General features: G+C 41.5%; 1 protein-coding gene across 1 annotated transcript in view; it reads left to right on the top strand.

Annotated features, from left to right (window-relative positions):
• LOC118643839 (zinc finger protein 709-like) overlaps window positions 1-22,873 on the top strand; it is a 39,572-nt gene that overhangs the window by 612 nt on the left and 16,087 nt on the right. The gene's annotated exons all lie outside the window — the stretch shown is intronic.

Raw genomic sequence — 22,873 nt, forward strand, 5'->3', positions numbered from 1 at the left:
GAAAGTCCAACCAAGGTTCCCAAAGTGACAACATGGCCTTCTATCATGCATCTCCTGTGACCTCCACTGCCTTGTACCCCCTCCTCCTCTCTTTCCCCACCATGCATGACCTTCCCACAGAACAGAAATGGACAACCTGGAACGTGCCACAGGGTTTCACGCCCGTGCCTTTGCGTTGCCGTTTCTCTGCCTGGGATGCTTTCTCCCCCAGCCTTATCCACTCCTAATTCTCCCAAAACACTAACTTAAATGTCCCCTCCCTTTGAAGCCTTCTCTGATCCTCTCTGATAACTGATCTCCCCCTCCACTGTCCAGTAGGACCTAAACACTGAACTTGCAAGTGCTGGTTTACAGATTTGTCTACCCTGGTAGCCTTGAGATCCTTGGAACACAGATTAAAATTCCATCCTTCTTCAGTCTCTTACCCAGCACGTAGAACGAAAGGATCATTTCGTAATTAGGTAGAATCATTCCCATTTTACAGTTGAGAAAAACTGAGCCCTAATAGAGGTGAGTGCCCGAAATCAGTTTATCCAACTCCTACTCCAGAGTATTTCTCACAAGGGTTTCCTTCCCACATGGGGCTGGGCCTGCCCATCTCTGCAGAAGGTGACACCGTAAGTCCCATTTGGCCAGAGTCATGTGACACAGAGGTCTCTGGGGTCAGGGTGTCAAAATCAAAACACAGGGCACTTCAATGTTACCTCAGTGCCTTTTTCTCCCATTTCCAGGGAGCTTACCAGACTCCCTGGCGGAAGTTCAGCTCCAGACACCTAGACTCACCCAAGTTCCTAAGGTCCAGGGAAGGCCTCATTCAAAGCGCTGTTTGCCTACAAGTGGAAAGGTGGCCTAGCTGAGTGGCCTTGAACAGAGGGTCAAGGGACAGACATAGTCCTGGGCTGAGAACGCCTACATTCTCCACATCGTCTTAACCTCCCAGAGTCATGAGTACAGAGAAGGCCATTGGGAGGGAGCCTCTAATTATCTGCAGGTGTCCCAATTAAGTAGCACTGCCTCCCCAATTAGCAGCCCCTTCCATTGGAAATCATTAGGCTTAATTCCATTTCCCAGGAAACATCTTAAGCAAGCAAGCTCTGTCCCCAACTCCTGAGACAGCCAGACTCCTGCTGACGTCAGCCTGGCCCTATCTGGCCTAGATGATGATGCTAAATTGGGCTCTGGGTCAATTTCCCAATTAAACACGTCCCTTTAATTACACTGTTTGCTAATGTTTAGCCAGACCAAGGGTCTATGTCTCTTAAATTACTTACTAAAGGTAGAGCACATTCAAAGAAGGGCCCTCCCTAAACAAGGAGATAATAAAGGAGGAGATACATTTGTAAGCATACGCCACAAAAGTATCTGTTATAAAAAATAAATCTGGAACACCACAGGATGAGAGCTACAAAGCATGGCCTGTTTTCAAGATATTAAGAGCCCTGGCTGGTGTGGCTTGGGGGGAGAGCATCAGCCTGTGGACCAATGAGTCACGGGTTCAATTCTGGTCAAGGGCACGAACCTCAGTTGTGGTTCGTCCCTAGCCCTGGTCAGGGTCATGCAGGAGATGACCAGTCGATGTGTCTCTCTCACGTCGATGTTTCTCTCTCTCTCCATCTCTCTCCCTCTCTCCCCCTCTCTCTTCCTCTCTCCCTCTCTCCCTCCCTCCCACTCTATCTGAAGATAAATAGAAAAATATCCTCGGGTGAGGATTTAAAAAAAAGATATAAGACAAGAAAGACTTCATTGTCAAAGCCAGAGGAGCCCCCATTTTTCTCCCTTTTCTCTCCCTTTTCTTCCTTCGCTATCCCCCAGAACTATTACACTGAGGGGAGAATCATAGGACAGAAGAGACCTTTCCAGATGCAGAGGCCCATAGATGGCTTTTCAGGTTCCCAGTCTTTGAATCCAAATGTCTCAGTCGAGAGGGGCGGGGGGAAAAGAGGATTCAGAGTTGCCCTAACCTCCCAGAGTCATGGGTACAGACGCTGCCAAGACACTGTGGTCTGTTACGCGACAGCAGGAATGCGAAATGCTGACCACCAGATTTGTAATTTTTCTAAGATCCTCCTCCTTGGTCTTATCCAACTCTCTTGCTACAAATTCGCAGAGCCCATTCTCATGCTGACAAGGGGTTTGCCAACAAAGAAAAAGTTTATTTCCCCTTCACTTGGTTACTTTACACCAGCCTGAAATCCTTCAAAGTTTAGCAGTGCAGTCTTCCTCCCGCCACCAGCAGAGCATCCTCCTGCACTCCCCTGGTTTCTTCCTTCCTTTTGCTTCTCTTTCAACAGACTTAAACCTCCAGGACACATGGCAATTAAAATGCCAAAAATTAAAGCCCTGGCCGGCTTGGTTCAGCGGTTAGAGCGTCGGCCTGCGGTCCTGAGAGACCCGGGTTCGGTTCCCGCTAAGGGCGCGTACCTCGGATGCAGTTTGTCCCCGGCCCTGGTCGGTTGTGCGGGTGGCAGCCACTCGATGTGTTCCTTTCACATCAATGTTTCTCTCTCTCTCTCTCTGTTCCTCTCTCTCCCTCCCACTCTACCTGAACAAAAAATGGAAAACTGTCCTCGGGTGAGGAAAAAAAAAAAAAAAAAAAAAAAAAAAAAAAAGCCAAAAATTAAAGACAAAGAAAAAAATCCTAAAAGCAGCAAAAGATAAGTAACAGTTTACTTACAAAGGAACCCCCATAAGGCTATCAGCTGACTTCTCAACAGAAACACTACAGGCCAGAAGGGAATGGCATGAAGTAATTAAGGTCATGAAAAACATGGATCTGAATTCAAGCCTACTCGACCCAGCAAGGCTGTCATTCAAAATAGAAGGTCAAATAAAGAGCTTCCTAGACCAAAAAAAAAAAAAAAAGGCTAAGGGAATACATTAACACCAAACCAGTACTGCAAGAAATTTTAAAAGGACTGCTGTAATTAGTAGAAGAAATAGGAAGAAAAATATAACCAAACTAAACAAATATGGCAATAAATAAGTACATATCAACAATCAACTTAAATGTAAATGGACTTAATGCTCCAATATAAAGGCACAAGTAGCTGATTGGATAAGAAAGCATCACATCTATAAGTTGTTTACAAGAGACCCACCTCACAACAAAAGACTCACATAGGATGAAAGTGAAGGGATGGAAAAAAATCTTCCAAGCAAACGGAAAGGGAAAAAAAGTTGGAGTAGCAATACTCATATCTGATAAAATAGATTTCAAAATGAAGGTCATAACTAGAGACAAAGAAGGCCACTACATAATATTGAAAGGATCTATCCAACAGGAAGACATAACCTTGATAAACATATATGCACCCAATATAGGAGCACCAAAATATATTTAAAATCTTCGGGAGGACTTCAAAGGAGAAATTGATAGCAATACAATCATAGCAGGGGACTTCAACACCCCACTGACATCACTGGATAGATCCTCTAGACAAAAAAATAGCACAGAAACAGAGACTCTAAATGAAGTGCTAGATCAAATGGATTTAATAGCTATCTACAGAGAATTACACCCCAAAACTACAGAATTCACATTCTTCTCAAGTGCACATGGGACATTCTCAAAGATAGACCACATGATAGGACACAAACTAATCTCTACAAGATCAAGAAGACTGAAGTCATATCAAGCATCTTCTCAGATCACAATGGCATGAAACTAGAAATCCATTGCAGCAAACACATTTGAACACATGAAGGCTAAATAGCATGTTATTAAACAATGAATGGGTTACCAAGGAGATCAAGGAAGAAATTAAAAACTTCCTGGAAAACAATAAAAATGAACACAAAACAACAAAAAAATCTATGGGATGCAGCAAAAATAGTTCTGAGAAAAAAGTTCATAGCATTAGAGGCCTACCCCAAGAAACAAGAAAAATTTCTAATAGACTATCTAACCTCACAACTTAAAGAATTAGAAAGCAAACAAAAACAAAACCCCAGAGCAAGTGGAAGGAAGGAAATAGTAAATATCAGAGCAGAAATAAATAACATAGAGACAAAAAATAATAATAATACAAAGGATCAATGAAACAAAGAGCTGGTTTTTCAAAAAGATAAACAAGACTGATGGACCCTTAGCTAGACACACCAAGAAACAAAGATAGAGAACCCAGATAAACAAAATCAGAAATGAAAGTGGAGAAGTAACAACTGACACCACAGAAATAAAAAGAACGTTAAAAACTACTATAAACAATTGTATGGCAACAAATGCGACAATCTAAGCGAAATGGACAAATTTCTAGAAACACAGAGTCTCCCAAAACTGAACCAGGAAGAGATAGAAATCTTGAACAGAACAATAAAAACAGAAGAAATTGAAGATGTAATCAAGACTCTCCCACCAAACAAAAGCCCAGGCCAGGATGGCTTCCCAGGGGAGTTTTACTGAACATTCAAAAAAGAACTAATACCATTCTCCTCAAACTATTTCAAAAAATTCAAGAAGGAAGACTTTCAAACTCGTTTTATGAGGCCAGCATAATTCTAATTCCAAAACCAGAAAAGGACATTACAAATAAAGAAAACTACAGGTCAATATCCCTGATGAACATAAACACCAAAATCCTGAGCAAAATACTAGCAAATCGGATCCAGCAATACACCAAAAAAAATTATCCACCATGACCAAGTGGGATTCATCCCCGGGATGCAAGGCTGGTACAATATTCGCAAATCAATAAACGTGATACACCACATAAATAAAATGAAGAATACAAACCACATGATCATATCAATAGATGCCGAAAAAGCCTTCAACAAAATCCAGCATCCATTTCTGATAAAAACCATCAGCAATGTGGGAATGGAGGGATCATGTCTCAACATAGTAAAGGCCATATATGGAAGACCTACAGCCAACATCATACTCAATGGGCAAAAACTAAAAGCATTTTCCTTAAGAACAGGAACAAGGCAAGGATGCCCACTTTCGCCACTCTTATTTAACATAGTACTGGAAGTCTTAGCAACAGCAATTAGACAGGAAGAAAAAATAAAAGGAATCCAAATTGGAAAGGAGGAAGTAAAACTGTCATTATTCACAGATGACATGATACTATACCTAGAAAATCCCAAAGACTCCATCAAAAATTTACCAGACTTAATAAATGAATTTGGCAAATTAGCAGGATACAAAATTAACGTCAAGAAATCAATGGCATTCTTATACAACAATGATGCTCAGAGAAAGAGAAACTAAAAGAACAATCTCATTTACTGTCACAGCAAATCAATTAGGATACCTAGGAATAAACTTAACCAAAGAAATAAAGGACCTATTTACAGAAAACTACAGGTCGTTGAAAAAAAAAAAAGGGAAGATATAAAAAAGTGGAATCACATACCTTGTTCATGGATTGGAAAAATCAACATCATTAAAATGTCCATACTACCCAAAGCAATCTATAGATTCAATGCAATCCCCATCAAAATACCAACGACATACTTCACAGAACTAGAAAAAATACTTCAAAAGTTCATATGGAACGAACAAAGATCCTGAATAGCCACAGTAATCTTGAAAAGGAAGAACGAAGTTGGAGGGATCACATTACCAAATTCCAGGTTTTACTACAAAGCCACTGTAATCAAAACAGCCTGGTACTGGCACAAGAACAGGCATATAGATCAATGGAACAGAACAGAGAACCCAGACATGGACACAAGGCAATATACTCAATTAATATTTGACAAAGGTGGCAAGAACATACAGTGGAGTAAAGACAGCCTCTTTAATAAATGGTGTTGGGAAAATAGCACAGCTACATGCGAAAAAATGAAACTAGCCATCAACTTACACCGTACACAAGAATAAACTCAAAATGGATAAAAGACTTAAATGTGACTCATGAGTCCATAAAAATCCTAGAAGAAACTGTAGGCAACAAAATTTCAGCCATCATACGCAGCAGAATTTTCACTGATACATCACCTAAGGCAACAGAAACAGAGGAGAAAATGAACACATGGGACTACATCAAACTCAAAAGCTTGCACAGCAAAAGAAACAATCATCAAATAGAAAGGCAACTCACTGTATGGGAGAGCATAACTGCCAATGATTTATCAGATAAGGGGTTACTTTTCAATATATATACAACTCAACAAAAGGAAGACAAAGAACCCAATTAAAAAATGAGCAGAGGAACTAAATAGACACCTCTCCAAACAGGACATACAAATGGCCAAGAGACATATGAAGAAATGCTCAATGTCACTAATCATCAGAGAGATGGAAATTACAACAATGAGGTATCACCTCACACCTGTCAGAATGGCCGCCATCAACAAATCATCAAACAAGTGCTGGCAAGGGTGTGAAGAAAAGGGGACTCTAGTACACTGCTGGTGGGAATGCAGACTGGTGTAGCCACTATGGAAAACAATATGCTGTTACCTCAAAAAATTAAAAATTGAACTTCCATTTGACCCAGTGATCCCACTTCTAGGAATATACCCTAAGAAGCCTGAAACACCAATCAGAAAGAATATATGTACCCCCATGTTCGTAGCAGCACTATTTACAATAGCTAAGATCTGGAAACAGCCCAAGTGTCCATCAATAGAGGAATAGATAAAAAAGCTGTGGTACATATACACAATGGAGTACTAAGCAGCTATAAGAAAGAAAGATCTCTTATCCTTTGAGAGGACATGGAGGGACTGGAAAGTATTATCCTAAGTGAAATGAGCCAAACAGAGAAAGACAAGTATCATATGATCTCACTCATTTGTGGAATATAATGAACATAACAGTCTGAGGAATGGGGTAGTCCCAGAGACGTGGAAGTGGGGTACAGACTGACAATCCCCAGAAGAGGGGGTGGTAGGGGAGAGATAAACCACAGAACTTATATGCATGTGTGCATGAACAATGGACATGGACAACAAAGCTGGGGACAGGGCAGGGAGGGATGGGGAAAGGATGGGGAAGGGATGGGGAAAGGGGAATCAGTGGGTGGAAAAGGAGAAACATCTGTAACAAAAATAAATAACTTAATTAAATTCTTTTTTTTTTTTTTTTTCCTTTTTTTATCCTCACCCGAGGATATTTTTCCACTTTTTGTACAGATAGAGTGGGAGGGAGAGAGAGGAAGGGAGAGAGAGAAGCATCGATGTGAAGGGACACATCGAGTGGCTGCCACCCGCACGACCAACCAGGGCCGGGGACAAACTGCAACCGAAGTACGTGCCCTTAGCGGGAACCGAACCCGGGTCTCTCCGGACCGCAGGCCAACGCTCTAACCGCTGAGCCAAACTGGCCAGGGCTTTAATACATTTTTTTTTTTTATTTTTTATCCTCACCCGAGGATATTTTTTCCATTTTTGGTACAGATAGAATGGGAGGGAGAGAGAGGAAGGGAGAGAGAGTGAGAAACATCGACGTGAAGGGACACATCGAGTGGCTGCCACCCGCACGACCAACCAGGGCCGGGGACAAACTGCAACCAAGGTACATGCCCTTAGCGGGAACCGAACCCGGGTCTCTCAGGACCGCAGGCCGACGCTCTAACCGCTGAGCCAAACCGGCCAGGGCTTAATTAAATTCTTAAAAAGGAGAAAAAAAAGAGACACATCGAGTGGTTGCCGCCCGCACCATCCAACCAGGGCCGGGGACAAACTGCAACCAAAGTACATGCCCTTAGAGGGAACCGAACCCGGGTCTCTCGGGACTGCAGGACAATGCTCTAACCACTGAGCCAAACCGGCCAGAGCTTGGGTGAGGGTTTTTTTTTTTTTATCTATTTTTTAATAGTTTTTTTTTTTAATAGACATTCTATTCCTCTCAGAAGCACACCTGTGCCTTTTCCTTCCTCACTTCTCCCTGCCCACCCCCCTCAGTTATTTAACTTTTGCTTTCTCTACTAATCTCTAAGGCCCCTTCTTTTGTCCTCTGTAACTTCTTTCCGTAGCCCATTTTTCCTACAGATCACTTTTACTACCTCTATAATTTTCTAAATAAACTTTCTCTTATAATTTAAAATATATATATGAATCAATTGTATTTCTATATACTTATAATGAACAATCTGATAATGAGATTAAGAAAGAAATGCATTTACAATAGAATCAAAAGGAATAAAATGCTTAAATAAATTTAACCAGAAAAGGCATAAAACATATACTCTGAAAGCTACCAAACATGGTTAAAAGAAATTACTAAATGTATGAATAAATGTGAATGCATCCCAATATTATGGATCAGAAGACTTAACAAACACTTTTGAAATGCCACTACTCCACAAAATGATCGAGATTCAATGCAATACCTATCATGAACCCAGCTGTACTCATTATAGAAATTGGCAAGCTATTTCATAAATTTATGTGGAATTGCAAATGAACCAGAATCACCAAACCATTCTTGAGAAAGAAAAATAAATTAGTAGGATTAACATTTCTTGACCTCAAAACTTTGTACAAACCAAAGGCAATCCAGATTGTCCGGTACTGACATAGGATAGACATACAGATCTGCAGAACAGATTGATATTGGAGAAGTAAATTGCTGCATCTGTGGTCAACTGATATTTGAAAAGGGTACCAAAAATGGGAAAAGAATATTGTTTTCTAATTTTTTTTTAAAGATGGCAAATTTATTTTTATTTATTTATTTTTTTTATCCTCACCCGAGGACATTTTTCCATTTTTTGTTCAGATACAGTGGGAGGTAGAGAGAGAAACATTGATGTGAAAGGGACACATCGAGCGGTTGCCACCCACACGACCCAACCAGGGCCGGGGACAAACTGCAACCGAGGTACGTGCCCTTAGTGGGAACCAAACCCGGGTCTCCCTGAACTGCAGGGCAATGCTCTAACCGCTGAGCCAAACTGGCCAGGGCTGTTTCCGAAATTTTTCCATAAATTGGTGGTGGACCAACTGGACAACCACATGCAAAAGAAACAAGCTGTACCATACACATCATACCACATACTACAAGTTACACAAAAGGATCAAACACCTAAACATCAGACATAACTACAACAAACCTAGATAAAACACAGGGAGAAAATTCCTGACCTTGAATTTAGCAAAATAGTGTTAGATATGACACAAAGGGCAATAACAGGAAAAGTTTGGTAATTTAGACTTCATGAAGTTAATGACTTTTGTGCTTCAAAGGACACTATCCAGGAAGTGAAAATACCCAGAAACCCCTGTGTACTATTGCTGGAAATATAAAATCAGGTTGCCAATATGAAAAACAACATGGTGGCTCACTGAAACATTAAAAACTGAGTTACTATCTGAGCTAGTAATTCTACTTCTGGGTAAAAACCCAAAATAGTTGGAAACCAGGACTCAAACAGATGTATGTCTACTCATGTTCATATTACCATTATTCATAATAGCCAAAACCCAAGTGTTCATCAACATATAAATGGATCAAAAAAATTGACACATCAATACAACAGAATAGCATTCAGCTTTTAAAAGAAAGCAAATCCAGCTCTGGCTGATGTGGCTCAGTGATTAGAGTATCAACCCGAGAACTAAGGGTTGCAGGTTTGATTCCCAAAGGTATGTACATGGGTGGCAGATTCCATCCCCAGAAGGCAACCAATTGATGTGTCTCTCTCACTCCTCTCTCTCTCTCTCTCTCTCTCTCTCTCTCTCTCTCTCTCTTTCTCTCTCTCCACCCCCTTCCCCTCCCTCTCCCTCCCTCCCTCCCACCTCTCCAAAAATCAATAGCAAGAATATCCTTGGGTGAGGATTAACAAAACAAAAAAGAGAAAGTAAATTTTGACATATGCTACAACCTGGAATAACTTTAAGGACATCAAGCTAAGTGAAATCAGCCTATCAAAAAAGGTCAACAAGAGAAAGAAAAAAAAAAAAAATGACAGCGGAGTGAATGGAAGCTACACAGACCATCTCCCAGGATCAAACTGAAATTACAACAAAAATAAAGACAAATTGTCAGGAAAAAGCAACAGAAAAGCAGCTTAGAAGACCACATAACCAGGGACACTGACTGACTCAATCCTGGTAGGCTTGCTGAGAGGGGAGAGGGGGGATGGGAGCCCACGGTCGGCAGCGGCCTTAGCTGGGAGCCAACAGACAGCAGCAGCCTTGGCTGTGAGCAACAGCCTTAGCTGGGAGCAGTGCCCTCTAGTTAAACTCCCAAGAGGCTCCACAGTGCCGAGCCAGGACAGAGGATGAAATAGCCACAACCACTAACCTTGGGTTCCGGCAGACGGGACAGGAACTGTGTGGGGACACTCGGGATCTCGAGGGCGCTCAGAGCTTTTGCTAAGTTGCGGCCACAGAGGACTGTCTGCGGTCATCTTACTCCCTCCCAGGGCTCTGGGGAGAGGCTGCAACCCCTTCCTCAGAGATTCAACCCCACCCGGTGGCCATTGAAATGCAAATTGAGGCCCATTAACAACCAGTATCTGCCCCACCGTTTGGAAATCCCCATACTCTGAGCATCTGAGGGAGTTTTTCATTTAACTCAGAAGCCAAGGCTCTTCAGGTAATCACTACTGATAGCCTCCAGGCAAAAAGCTGGAGAATAACTGTACCACTCCTGGGCTAACAACTCTAACCAGGAAAGTAAGACTTGACAGTGGTGTTTAACTTGGGTCCTCCCTTCCTCATCCAAACCCAGGAGAGGGAGCCACAAACAGCAGAACACCAACACCCACAGGGAAAGTTTGGCAGGCTCCAAAGCCGACTGTGATAGCCAAAATGGTGAAACACAGAAACAAAAGCCAAATGAAAGAACATGAGACCTCTACCGAAGAGAAGACAAATGAGGTGCAGTTAAGCAAGTTAACAGAACTAGAATTCAGAGCCAAAATCTTGAGGAAGTTCAACAGCATTTGTAATGACATGAGCACCATGAGTAAAGACATAGAAAGGTTGGAAATCAACCCGTTGGAAATTAAAATCCAGCAAGAAGAAATGAAGAATGACATTTCAGAAATAAAAAACACATTAGAAAGTCTAAATAGCAGAGTAGAGGAAGCTGAGGACAGGATCAGTGAATTAGAAGATAGGGTAGAAAAAATCAACCAATCAGAAAAACTAAGAAAAAAATAATTAAAAAACAGAGAAACAGCTTAAGAGAACTGTGGGACAACGGGAAGCATAATAACATTCGCATCATAGAAGTCCCCGAAGAAGAAGAAAATGAGCAAGGGTTAGAGAATATATTTGAAGAAATAGTGAGAGAAAACTTCCCTAATTTGGTGAAGGAAGAAGGCATTCAAGTTCAAGAAGCACAGAGAGCCCCAGTAAGAAGAACCCAAACAGGCCCACACCAAGACACATAGTAATCAAAGGGCAAAAATTAAAGATGAAGAGAGAATCCTAAAAGCTGCAAGAGAGAAGCAACAGATTACCTGCAAAGGAAACCCCATTAGGCTTTCAGCTGAATTCCCATAAGAAACACTACAGGCCAGAAGGGAATGGCATGACGTAATCAAGGTCATGAAAAACAACGATCTAAATCCAAGACTACTCTACCCAGCAAGGCTATCATTCAAAATAGAAGGTCAAATAAAGAGCTTCCCAGACAAAAAAAGGCTAAGGGAATACATTAGCACCACCAAACCAGCACTGCAAGAAAAAAAAAAGGACTGCTGTAATTAGCAGGAGAAATAGGAAGAAAACTATAACCACAAAAACAAAAATGGCAATAAATAAGTACATATTCAATAATCACCTTAAATGTAAATGGATTAAATGATCCAATGAAAAGACACAGAGTAGCTGATTGGATAAGAAAGCATGACTCATCTATATGTTGTTTACAAGAGACCCACCTCACAACAAAAGACTCACATAGGATGAAAGTGAAGGGATGAAAAAAAATCTTCCAAGCAATTGGAAAGCAAAAAAAAGCTGGGGTAGCAATACTCATATCTGATAAAATAGATTTCAAAATGAAGGCCACAACTAGAGACAAAGAAGACCACTACATAATATTGAAAAGATCTAACCAACAGGAAGCTATAACCTTGATAAACATATATGCACGCAATATAGGAGCACCAAAATATATTTAAAATCTTCTGGGGGACTTCAAAGAAGAAATAGATAGCAATACAATCATAGCAGGGGATTTCAACACCCCACTGACATCACTGGATAGATCCTCTAGACAAAAAATTAGCAAGGAAACAGAGACTCTAAATGAAGCACTAGACCAAATGGATTTAATAGATATCTACAGAGAATTACACCCCAAAACTACAGAATTCACATTCTTCTCAAGTGCACATGGGACATTCTCAAAGATAGATCACATGATAGGACACAAACTAATCTCTACAAGTTCAAGAAGATTGAAATCATATCAAGCATCTTCTCAGATCACAATGGCATGAAACTAGAAATCAATTCCAACAAGAACATGCAAAGACATTTCAACACATGGAAGCTAAATAGCATGTTATTAAACAATAAATGGGTTACCAAAAAGATCAGGAAGGAAATTAAAAACTTCCTGGAAACCAATGAAAATGAACACACAACAACACAAAATCTATGGGATACAGCGAAAGCAGTTCTGAGAGGGAAGATCATAGCACTACAGGCCTACCTCAAGAAACAAAAAAATCTCTAATAGACTATCTAACCTCACAACTTAAAACACTAGAGAGCAAACAAGAAGAAAACCCCCAGAGCAATTAAAAGGAAGGAAATAGTAAAGATCAGAGCAGAAATAAATGACATAGAGTCCAAAAAAGCAATTCAAAGGATCAATGAAACAAAGAACTGGTTTTTCGAAAAGATAAACAAGATTGATGGACCCTTAGCTAGACTCACCAAGAAACAAAGAGAACCCAATTGCACAAAATCAGAAATGAAAGAGGAGAAGGAACAACTGACACCACAGAAATAAAAAAAATAAAAAGTTAAAAATTACTATAAACAATTTTATGGCAACAATTTAAGTGAAATGGACAAATTTCTAGAAACACATAGTCTCCCAAAACTGAACCAGGAAGAGATAGAAATCTTGAACAGAACAATAACAACAGAAGAAATTGAAGATGTAATCAAGACTCTCCCACCAAACAAAAGCCCAGGTCCGGATGGCTTCACGGGGGAGATTTACTGAACATTCAAAGAAGAACTAACACCCATTCTCCTCAAACTATTTCAAAAAATTCAAGAAGGAAGACTTCCAAACTCATTTTATGAAGCCAACCTAATTCTAATTCCAAAACCAGAAAAAGACACTACAAAGAAAGAAAACTACAGGCCAATATCCTTGATGAACATAGACGCCAAAATCCGGAACAAAATACTAGCAAATCGGCTCCAGCAATACACCAAAAAAATTATCCACCATGACCAAGTGGGATTCATCCCAGGGATGCAAGACTGGTACAATATTCGCAAATCAATAAACGTGATACACCACATAAATAAAATGAAGAATACAAACCACATGATCATATCAATAGATGCCAAAAAAGCCTTCAACAAAATCCAGCATCCATTTCTGATAAAAACCATCAGCAATGTGGGAATGGAGGGATCATGTCTCAACATAGTAAAGGCCATATATGAAAGACCTACAGCCAACATCATACTCAATGGGCAAAAACTAAAAGCATTTTCCTTAAGAACAGGAACAAGGCAAGGATGCCCACTTTCGCCACTCTTATTTAACATAGTACTGGAAGTCTTAGCAACAGCAATCAGACAGGAAGAAAAGATAAAAGGGATCCAAATTGGAAAGAAGGAAGTGAAACTGTCATTATTCACAGATGACATGATACTATACCTAGAAAACCCCAAAGACTCCATCAAAAATTTACTAGACTTAATAAATGAATTTGGCAAAGTAGCAGGATACAAAATTAACGTCAAGAAATCAATGGCATTCTTATACACCAATGATGAACTCACAGAAAGAGAAACTAAGAAAACAATCCCAGTTACCATTGCGGCAAAAAAATCAACATACCTAGGAATAAACGTAACCAAAGAAATAAAGGACCTATTCTCAGAAAACTACAGGTTGTTGAAAAAAGAAATAGAGAAAGATATAAAACAGTAAAACCACATACCCTGTTCATAGATTGGAAGAATTAACATCATTAAAATGTCTATACTACCCAAAGCAATCTATAAATTCAATGCAATCTCCATCAAAATACCAACGACATACTTCACAGAACTAGAACAAATACTTCAAAAGTTCATATGGAACGCAAAAAGAACTCGGATAGCCACAGTAATTTTGAAAAAGAAGAACAAAGCTGGAGGGATCACATTACCAGATTTCAGGTTATATTACAAAGCCACTGTAATCAAAACAGCCTGGTACTGGCACAAGAAAGGGCAGATAGACCAGTGGAACAGAACAGAGAACCCAGAAAAGGATCCAAGGCAATATGCTCAATTAATTTTTGACAAAGGTGGCAAGAGCATACACTAGAGTAAGAAATTCTCTTTAATAAATGGTGTTGGGCCCTGGCCGGTTTGGCTCAGCGGTTAGAGCATCAGCCTGCAGCCCAGGTTCGGTTCCCGCTAAGGGCACATACCTCGGTTGCAGTTTGTCCCCAGTCCTGGTTGGTTGTCAGGGTGGCAACCACTCGATGTGTCCCTTTCACGTCGATGTTTCTCTCTCTCTCTCTCTCTGTTCCTCTCTCTTTCTCCCACTCTACCTGAACAAAAAATGGAAAAATGTCCTCGGGTGAGGATGATAAAAAATAAATAAATGGTGTTGGGAAAATTGGACAGCTACATGCAGAAAAATGAAACCAGACCATCAACTTACACCATACACAAGACTCAACTCAAAATGGATAAAAGACTTAAATGTGACTCATGAATCCATAAAAATCCTAGAAGAAACTGTAGGCAACAAAATTTCAGACATCATACACAGCAGAATTTTCACTGATACATCACCTAAGGCAACAAAAACAAAGGAAAAAATGAGCACAGGGACGACATCAAACTCAAAAGCTTCTGCACAGTAAAAGATACAATCATCAAAACGGAAAGGCTACCCACTGTATGAGAGAGCATAATTGCCAATGACACATCAGATAAGGGGTTAATCTCCAACATATATAGAGTGCTCATACAACTCAACAAAAGGGAGACAAAGAACCCAATTAAAAAATGGGCAGAGTAACTAAATAGACACCTCTCCATATAGGACATACAAATGGCCAAGAGACATATGAAGAAATGCTCAACATCACTAATCATCAGAGAGATGCGAATTACAACAACAATGAGGTATCACCTCATACCTGTCAGAATGGCCGCCATCAACAAATCATCAAACTACAAGTGTTGGCGAGGGTGTGGAGAAAAGGGGACTCTAGTACAGTGCTGGTGGGAATGCAGACTGGTGCAGCCACTATGGAAAACAATATGGTGTTACCTCAAAAAATTAAAAATTGAACTTCCATTTGACCCAGTGCTCCCACTTCTGGGAATATACCCTAAGCAGCCTGAAACACCTATCAGAAAGAATATACGTACCCCTGTGTTTGTAGCAGCACTATTTACAATAGCTAACATCTGGAAACAGCCCGAATGTCCATCAGTAGACGAATGGATAAAAAAGTTGTGGTACATATACACAATGGAGTACTATGCAGCTGTAAGAAAGAAAGATTTCTTATCTTTTGAGAGGACATGGAGGGACTGGAAAGTATTATCCTAAGTGAAACAAGCCAAACAGACAAAGACAAGTATCCTATGATCTCACTCATTTGTGGAATATAATGAACATAACAGTCTGAGAAATGGGATAGTCCCAGAGACATGGAAGTGGGGTACTGACTGACAATCCCCAGAAAAGGGGGTGGTGGGGAGAGATAAACCACAGAACTTATATGCATGTATGCATGAACAATGGACCTGAACAACAAAGCTGGAGACAGGGCAGGGAGGGAGGGGGGAGGGGGGAATCAGTGGGGGAAAAAGGAGAAACATCTGTAACAAAAATAAATAAATAAATTATAAAAAATTTTTTTAAAAAAGAGTGGTTGAGTGTCATCCTGTGCACCAAAAGGTTGCCAGTTCAATCCCAAGTTTGGGCACATATGGAAGGCAACTGATCAATGTTTCTTTCTCAAATGTCAGTGTTTCTCTCTCTCTCTCTCTCTCTCTTATCTCCCCCCTTTCTCCTTCTCTCTCTCTCTCTCCTCCTCTCTCTCTTCTCTCTCTCTCCCTCCCTTCCTCTTGCTAAGCATGTCCTTAGGCAAGGATTTTTTTTAAAAGGCCAACACTGTAGTATAACAAAAATTAAACTTAGAATTACCATATGATTTCTCAATTTCTCTCACAGGTATATGTCCAAGAAAAATAAGAAAGCATGTTCAACATGGTCAAACAAAAACTTATAAATGAAGTTTATAACAACATTATTTATAGTAGTCAAAAAGTGGGAAGAAACCAAGTATACATTAATGGATGAATAGATAATTAGCATGTTTTATCCATCCAGTGGAATATTATTTGGCCATAAAAGTAAATAAATGAATGACTTTTAAAAATTATGTTATATCGGAGACTTCCGATCAAGATGGCAGCATAGGTAAACGTGGTATCGTGTCCTCCCACAACGACATCAAAGTTACAACTAAACTACAGAACAACCATCATTCAAAACCGCCTGAAATCAAGCTGAATGGAAGTCCTACAACTACGGAATTAAAAAAAAAAAAAAAAAAAAAGCAGCTACATCCAGACTGGTAGGACTGGCGGCGCAGCGGCGCAAGGGGTGGCGGCAGCGCGGCGGGGAGATGGGCTGGTCCCACACCCAAGCGTGGTGGATAAAAATCAGGAGGCTCCCGTGGCTGGGAAGGTCCTTCCTGAGGACAGAGGGGTCCCCGTCCCACACCAGGTGCCCCGCTCAGGGTTCCAGTGCCAGGAAGAGAAGTCCCCATAACTTATGGCTGGAAAAACCAGCGGAAACTGAGGCTCAGGGAAGCTGACCTGGCTGGAGCCCCAGGCAGCTCCCTAAAGGGCCGGCGCACGGACTTATCGGACTCTCTCCCTCTAACCTCGGAGGGGAGGCAGCTCGAGGGGCGCCAGAGACATACAGGGAAGAACTGAGCTGTTTGGCACTGGAGCGAGGGCTGGAGAGGGGGCTTCCTCAGGGACAAACGTGCTGTAAGAGGCCTTTGTTCCTTTGGTGAGCCCTTCCCAGGGGCAGCAGACAGAAGCCATATCTGGGACTCCAGCAACCTGGCTCACACTGGTAGCCCCGCCCTGCTGACTCCCTGAGGCCCCGCCCCGCCCCACACAACTTTCAAGCCCACCCAAGCAGTTGCCACTTGCTTAACCATAGGATTGGCCGGTCTTGAATCCTGCTTCAGGTTTTTCCTAAATTCTTTCAAACGAGCAGCATCGGGGCTCAGCGAGCCCCATACCTCTCATTAAGTAATACACAGAAACAAACACAGGGAGGCAGCCAAAATGAGGAGACAAAGAAACAGGTCCCAAATGAAAGAGCAGAACAAAACCCCAATAAAAGAACTAAGCGAAAGGGAGATAAGCAACCTAACAGACACTGAGTTCAAAATACTGCTTATAAGGATGCTCAATGAACTTAGTGAGAACCTCAGTGAACTTAGGGAGGGCCTCAAGAGCATAAAAAAGGACCAGTTAGAAATCATGGATACACAGTTAGAATTAAAGGAGGCATTAACTGAAATAAAGAATAATTTACACAGCTTTAATAATAGAGTATGTAAATCCAAGGAGCAAACCATCGATTTGGAATATAAGGAAGCAAAAAATCCCCAATCAGAACAGCAAAAAGAAAAAAGAATCCAAAAAAATGAGGATAGTGTAAGGAGCCTCTGGGACAACTTCAAGTGTGCCAACATTCGCATCTTGGGGGTGCCCGAAGGAGAAGAGAGAGAACAAGAAATCAAAAACCTGTTTGAAACAATAATGGCAGAAAACTTCCCTAACTTGGTGAAGGAAACAGACATACAAGTCCAGGAAGCACAGAGAGTCCCAAACAAGATGAACCCCAAGAGGCCCACACCAACACACATCATCATCAAAATGCAAAAGGTTCAAGACAAAGAGAGACTATTAAAAGCAGCAAGAGAAAGGCAGCTAGTTACCTACAAGGGAGTACCCATTAGGCTGTCAGCTGATTTCTCAAAAGAAACTTTGCAGGCCAGAAGGGAGTGGCAAGAAATATTCAGAGTGATGAAAACCAAGAACCTACAACCAAAATTACTCGATCCTGCAAAGCTGTCATTTAGAATTGATGGACATATAAAAACTTTCCCAGACAAGAAAAAGTTACAGGAGTTCATCACTACCAAACCGTTATTATATGAAATGATGAAGGGTCTTTTTGAAGAAAAAGATAAAATGTATGAACAAACAAAATGGCAATGAATACATATCTATCAACAATGGAATCTACAAACAAAATGAACAGGAAGAACAGAAACATTCTCATAGATACAGAGAACATTTTGTTGGTTGCCAGTTGGGAAGGGGGTTAGGGGAATGGGTGAAAAAGATGAAGGGATTAAGAAGCACAAATTCATTGCTAGACTGACAAACCTCAAAGGGAAAGGGGTTGGGGGAGTGGGAAGAAATAAACCAAAGAACTTATATGCATAACCAATGGACACAGACAATAGTGTGGGAAAAGGTGGGAGGGGGGCGGGAGTGGGGAGGAGGGGGTCAATGGGGGAAAAATGTGGAACATCTGTAATACATTTTACATCCAAAAATAAAGATTTGAGAAAAAAAATAAAAATAAAAATTATGTTGTATCAATAAAGTCTATCACAAAGACCACAGGTAATAGAATTCTTTTTCATATGAAGCCCTGAATATGGAAATCTGTAGATACAAAAAGTAAATTTAGGGTTGCCTGGGGCTGGGGATTGGGGAGGAAGATGGGAAGTTTGGGAGGGTTTGGGGATTTTTTGAACTGATGAAAATGTCCAAAAGTTAACTGTGGTGATGATTGTACATACAATGCAAATATACTGAAAACATTGACTTGTACACTTTAATGAGGTATAGTGCATGATATACGGATTACATCTGTGGGGGCCCAGAATCAGTCACCCCAAGATTTACTTCTGTGTCAATTGTTTTGAGCCAATTGTTTTGAGCTAAAGGTAACATTAGACAAGGGCTCAGGAGAAACTTCTGCCCCACCCCCCACCCTTAAGTGCTTAGAAGAATTTGAATAGAGGCCTGACTATGAGATTATCAGTGATAATCTTTTCAAAGAGATTATGACAAGACAAACTTTTATTTACTAAACATCTGCTCTTTCTATCATCTGCAATGACCCTTTGAAGCCCCCAAGATGCATTACTGCATCTCTAGCTTAGAATGCCTTGTATACCTCAGTCCCCTTTCCCATCTCTGAATCTCTCCTGCATGTGGGGTTCCCATACATATGTATGTATTAAATTTGGTTATTTTCTCTTGATAATCTCTCTCATATCTGATTATTAGACCAGCCAGAAGAACCTTAGGGGTAGAAGAAATTGTATTCCTCCCACATACATCTCAATAAAAGTTGTTCATATAAATAAATCAATTTACAAAAATAAATAAAGTCATTAAGAGTTTGGCAATGCAAGCCTAACCGGGTAGCTTAGTTGGTTAAAGCATCATCCTGATACACCAAGGATATAGGTTCCATCTCCAGTCAGGGCACATACAAGAATCAATCAACAAATAAGTAGAATGACAAAAATATATGTCTCTCTCTCTCTCTCTCTCTCTCTCTCTCTCTCTCTGTCTTTCTCTCTTTCTCTGTCTCTCAAATCAATAAATTAAAAAATGTTTCAAAAGAGTTTGACAATGCAAGGAGACTTGACTTTGCGTGGTGAACGATAATACACTACATGGATTACATATTACAGAATTGTAGCCCTGGCTAGGTAGCTCAGATGGTTAGAGCATCCTCCCAATACACCAAAGTTGCAGGTTCAGTCTAGGTCAGGGCACATACAAGAATCAACCAATGAATATATAAATGAGTGAAACAACAAACTAATGTTTCTCTCTCTCTCTGTCTCAATCAATCAAACATTTTTTTAAATTATAGAATTGTTAATAATTTTATTAACCAATGTCACCCCAATAAATTCAATAAAATGTTTTTTAAAGTTTGGCAATGCAAAAGAGTTTTGCAATCCAATCTCTTAGACATATTAGAGTTCCCAGGTTAATTAACACATCCACCACCTGATATCCTTACTCTCACCAGGTTGTGCCACCATATCATTAATTAATCTTTAAACTTCTACTACTTTCTTATATTCTCTTCAACATATTGCCTGACAAAAGTAGACTGAATTAGAAAAAATAAAAAAGTGGAAATTTCAGGACTAGCTAAGATCAGAAATCCAAGGACCAATACCAAGAAGCTGGTTTTCTCTGGGAAAACCCAAGATGGCACCTCAAAACTCCAAGAGACTTGTGGGGGCGGCTCACCCAAGGATATTTTTCCATTGACTTTTTATATAGAGTGGAAGGGAGGGAGGGGGAGAGAGAGAAATATCAATGTGAGAGAGACCATCGATTGGTTGCCTCCAACACAGCCTTGGTTGCAGTTCCATCCCTGGCCCTGGTTGGGGTCATGTGGAAGGCAACTAATGAATGTCTCTAGCTCTCTCTCGCTCTCTCTCTCCCCCTGACACTCTATCTGAAGACAAATGGAAAAATATCCTTGGGTGAGGATTTTTAAAAAATAGAAATCAATTGTCTTAGGGATATTATAGCCATTTACATTTCAAAATTCTCTCTTTTTTTAATTTATTTATTTTTTTATTAATTAATTTTTGTTACAGATGTTTCTCCTTTTTCCCCCACTGATTCCCCCCTCCTCCTCCCTCCCTGCCCTTTCCCCAGTTTGTTATCCATGTCCACTGGTGAGGATTTTAAAAAAATAGAAATCAATTGTCTTAGGATATTATAGCCATTTACATTTCAAAATTCTCTAGGGACTAATGCAAAAACTCATCTAAATTAAATGTCCTTCCTGTGCAAATTATACACCTGAGAATAATGAACACATTTCACACCCTGTGGTTAGACTGAAAAGAGTCCTAGTGCCCAGGCTAGGGATGCCAGGTTCCAACTTCCCACCAGAGCCAAGTGCTCTAGAATTCTTTCCCTCCCTTTTTTGTTTGTTTGTTTGTTTTGTTGTTGTTGTTAATCTTAACCCTAGGATATTTCTTCCATTGATTTTTAGAGTGGAAGAGAGGGATGGAGAGGATGGGAATGAGAGAGAGAGAAACATTGATGTTAGAGAGACACATGAATTGGTTGCCTCCCCCAGCACCCCAACAGGGCCAGGACCGATCCTGCAACCCAGGTACCAGCCTTTGACTGGAAATCAAACCCGAAACCCTTCTATGCGCGTGTCAACGCTCTAACCACTGAGCCACCGCAGCAGGGGCAGATTCTTTTACCTTTTTAAAAAATGTTATTGGGCCCAGCTGTCGTGGCCCAGTAGATTGAGCTTTGTCCCATGAACTGAGCCGTCTGAGTTCCATTCCCAGTCAGGGCTCATGCCTGGGTTTTAAGCTCCACCTCCAGTAGGGGTTGTGCAGGAGGCAGCTGATAGATGTTTCTCTCTCACGTGGATGTTTCTACCTCTCTCTCTAAACAATCAATAAAAACTTTTTTAAATTGTTATTGAATGATTGATTTTAGAGAGAAACATGGACCTGTTGCTCCACCCATTTCATGCATTCATTGATTGATTTCTTTATGTACCTCGCCCTGAGATCAAACCTTGGAATGTTAGGAGGCTGCTCTAACCAACTGAACTACTGAGCTACCCGGCCAGGGCTGGAATTCTTTTTCTTAAGGACCAAATGAGAGGGGTGGGGAAGGGATGGGGTGCAAGTGCTGCAGGGATCAAACACTGAATCAGGACGAGACTCATTACAGATGGTGCGGCTGCACTGAAGTGAATTTCTAAACAAAGGTCAGAATTCCATGAGTGGCCTCACAACCGAAGCCAAGCCCTTGACCCCTATTAGACATAAGAGCCTCTTGTTCCATTGTGGCCTGGCCCTCCTGCTCTGCACTTACTTGCACCACTTGGAAACTCAATTAGTAATTCCCTGTGCAAACCTGTGCCCTCGCATTCACAAACTGCTCAGGGAAAACAACAGAGGCTGCCCTAGGCCGGGAAAAACTTCGGTTTGAGTGCAAAGAAACTCGCGAGGTCAGGCCCCCGCTGTCCAGTGGGGATTTGCTTCGCGAAGCCACGCGTCCTCCGGTCGGTTGTCACTCAGGAACAAGAAGGCGTGGCCTTGTGAACTGTCCAGTCAGAGGCGCCGCTGGGGCAGGTGGGTGGAGTAACGCAAGGAGAAGTCCTGGACTTCCCAACTCGTTCCAGCGGCGCTGAGGATCGGGTGTCGCCTGTCCTTCAGGGTCCCAGGTTGCTCTGCTGCACGGTGTGTCGCACTGCAGTCGGGCTGTAATCGGGTTGTAGGAGTCCCGTAGGCAGGATTCAGGGAGACCCAGGAAACCTAGAAATGGTGAGTGCCGCTGGGGTGCAGAGATGGGGACGAGAAGCTGGTTGGAACCGGTTGGAATCGGCTGTGGCGGGACGGCCTGTCCGCGGTCCCAGTCTGCGGACCCGAGTCCACTTCGGTCCCCTCCGGCTTTCAGTGTAGGGGCCGGCCCGGTAGCCCCAGACATCCTGTCCTGTCACCGCGCGCGGCGACTTGGACCCCGTCCCAGAGCCCCTCTAGGCAGCCCCACGTCTCCCCAGAATGTGACCACCGGAGGGTCATCAGGGGACAATTGTGACTTCGTCTCCCGGGTTTGTGCGTGGGAGGAGCTGCGGTCTGTGTGGTCCCCAGTCCCTTCTTTCTCCCTACGGGGCCCTTTTCTCCTGAGTTTTCCAAATATT

This window comes from Molossus molossus, unplaced genomic scaffold (genome assembly GCF_014108415.1).
Source record: "Molossus molossus isolate mMolMol1 unplaced genomic scaffold, mMolMol1.p scaffold_m16_p_4, whole genome shotgun sequence".
Taxonomy (NCBI): Eukaryota; Metazoa; Chordata; class Mammalia; order Chiroptera; family Molossidae; genus Molossus; species Molossus molossus.